Source organism: Elephantulus edwardii, unplaced genomic scaffold, assembly GCF_000299155.1.
Source record: "Elephantulus edwardii isolate Elephantulus edwardi_28Jun2011 unplaced genomic scaffold, EleEdw1.0 scaffold00131, whole genome shotgun sequence".
NCBI classification, from domain to species: Eukaryota; Metazoa; Chordata; class Mammalia; order Macroscelidea; family Macroscelididae; genus Elephantulus; species Elephantulus edwardii.
In genome coordinates, this window is record NW_006399881.1 from 5,818,674 (window position 1) to 5,821,668 (window position 2,995).

At 38.3% G+C, this 2,995-nt stretch overlaps 1 pseudogene; it reads left to right on the forward strand.

Moving 5' to 3' along the window:
- The first annotated feature begins 678 nt into the window (after positions 1 to 678).
- LOC102868151 overlaps positions 679 to 2,995 on the forward strand; it is an 8,790-nt pseudogene continuing 6,473 nt past the window's right edge.

Sequence of the window (2,995 nt, forward strand, 5' to 3'; positions counted from 1 at the left end):
CCTTGTATGCATATGGATAATATCCTATCACTCACAACCTTGTACTTTAGGATAGAACTTGAAATTTACCTTTTTTTACTATGAATGCAATACCATTATTTGTTTTTCATTTTCAGCTTAGTATACCATGTGATTATCTGAGTCAAAGTGGCCAAAGCTAGTCCATCTCATCTCATTAATGCCTAGAATGTTGATGTCCATGCATTTCATTTTTCAGTTTCTAGTTTTCTAGCATTCATCAGTCCTACACTCCATGTTCCAATTATTAAAGGATGTTCACTACTATTTTTCCTCATTTCGATAGATTTCCAATCTGGGATCTACCTTTAATACTATAAATATCCATATTTCTCTACTATTAATAGTGGTTTTATAAGGTTGTTATTTAAGAAGTAGATAGACAATCCTGCTTCCCAGTCTGTCCTATTCTGAAAGCTCTACTAAAAAAATCTGTCCATCATGAATGAATGACCCTTGTGGCATTTGACATATCAATGGCATAGCTGTCATCATCACAGAAACTCACAAGTTACTTCAGTACAGAAAACTGACAGATAAGTGCTATACTAATTAGAACAATTAATTTCCCCAGTACAACAAACTGATAATTTAGTGTTGTACCAGGCATACAAATGTTGTGTTAGCAGATGCAGTTGAAGCATGAATAGTTGTGGCAGGATGTACTCCTGGGAGGGTGTTGAAGTGTTCCAGCTGAGACTCACACCCAGCACACTTGGTAATATCCTAGAAGTGGATATTAAGGTTACATGGGAGTCTCTGATGAATTTTTGAGACTCAGGCCCAAATGGCTGTTGATCAAAAAAAAGCATGACTTTGGGTCTCACCTGGTTTAAACAGTGTTGTTCAAAAAAGCCTGACTTATAGATCTTGCCTGGTTTAAATATGAGGCCCAAGTCAGCAAATAAGAGGGAGGACGAGGAGGAGGAGGAGAAGGAGGTAGGAAGGAGGAGGAGGGAGGAGGGAGAGGAGAAGAAGGAGGAAGAGGAGGAAGGAGGAGGAGGGGGAGAAGAAGGAGGGAGGAAGGAGGAGGAGGAAGAAGAAGAAGAGGAGGAGGAGGAGGAAGAAGGTCATTACAAAGACAGAAGAGAAGTAAAAAAAAAAATAAAATGGATGTCAGAAGAGACTTTGAAAATTGCACTAGGCATTGACAAGCCAAAACATAGGGAAAAAATGCTGAAATAAAAGAGCTAAACAGAAGATTTCAAAGGGTAGCTCGAGAAAACAAAGCAAAGTTTCATAATGGAATGTGCAGAGAGCTCGAATTGGAGACTAAAAAGGGAAGGACTTGCACTGCATTTCTCAAGCCGAGAGAACTGAAAAACAAATTTAAGTCTCGGGTCACAGTATTGAAGGATGGTATGAGCAATATTTTGAATGAGCCAGGAAGCAGAAAAAGAAGATGGAGGGAATACACAGAGTCACTGATGTTGTCTATTGGGATCCAGTGGTAAGAATGTTCGTTTCCTTAATATTGAGATGCAATCTACATCAATGTCTGTATTCCTTTATCTTCTGTAACAAGTGCTTCAAGTTCTTTTCACTTTTCAGCAAGCAAAGCTGTGTTATCTACATAAAATTGTGATAGATGGAGAAGAGATTGAAATTGTCAATGATTTTATCTTACTTGGATCTACCATCAACACTCTTGATACCAGCAGTCTGTAGATCAGGAGAGATATTGAAGTGGGAAAGTCTTCAGTTGAGGACGTCTCCAAGTTCTTGAGGAGCAATGATGTCAGCTTGAAGAGTAAGGTGCATCTGATTCTGGCCATGGTCTTTTCAGTCCCTTGCTATGCATCTGAGAGCTGGACAATGAATAAGGGTGACAGAAAAACAATCAATGCCTTTGAGCTTGTGGTGTTGGAGAAGAATGCTGAACATCATCACACAGACTGCCAAAAGAAGAAACAAATATATCTTGAAGAAAGTGCAGCCAGAGTGCTTCTTGGAGGCAAGGATGATAAAGATCCATCTTACATACTTTGAACATGTTACAACAAGAGGCTATTCCTTGGAGAGGGACATCATTATTGGGAAAGTGGAGGTTGGCACAACAGAGGAACACTCTCAACCAGATGAATTGACACAGTGACTGCTGCAATGGGCTCAAGTGTGTTAAAAATATTATGACGATGGTACAGGATACAGTTCTGATCTGTTGTTTGTGGAATCACTATGAGTCATCTTCAACTCAAGGCAACAGCATCATCTATGAACTTGATATCTCTCTCCATATGTTTGAATTTTATCATTATTTTCTAAAAGATTTCTTTATATGGGTTGTATATCTTTCTTCTTAAATTTATTTCAAAGTATTTTATACTTTTTGTCATTTTTCAGAATGTAACCATTCCCCATTTCCACTTGCTAGTGCTTTTTATTAGGATGTCAGAAGAGACTATGAATATTGCACTAGAGCTCTGAGAAGCCAAGCAAAGGGATGAAATCAAGAAATAAAATAACTGAACTGAAGATTTCAAAGGGAAGCGCAGGAAGACAAAGCAAGTATTATAATGAAATGTGCAAAGAGCATTCAGAGGGCAAACAAACACATGAAGAAATGTTCAAAATCCCTAACCATCAAAGAGTTGCAAATAAAGACAACTATGAGATATCATCTCACCCCAGGAACAATAGCAAAGTTCAACATGACAGCAAACAACAAATGCTGGTGAGGTTGTGGAGAGATTGGAACTTCTTATTCACTGCTGGTGGGAATAGACAATGGTACAGCCACTATGGAAAATGGTCTGGTAGCTTCTTAAAAAGTTGTAAATAGAAATATTATTTGGCCCAGAAATTCCACTACTGGGAATATACACTAAAGAAACCAGAGCCATGACTCAAACAAATGCATGCACACCGATGTTTACTGTTGCGTTATTCACAAAAGCAAAGAGATGGAAACAACCCAAGTGCCATCAACAAACAAATGGAAAGGAAAACTGTAGTAGATTCACACAATGGACTACTA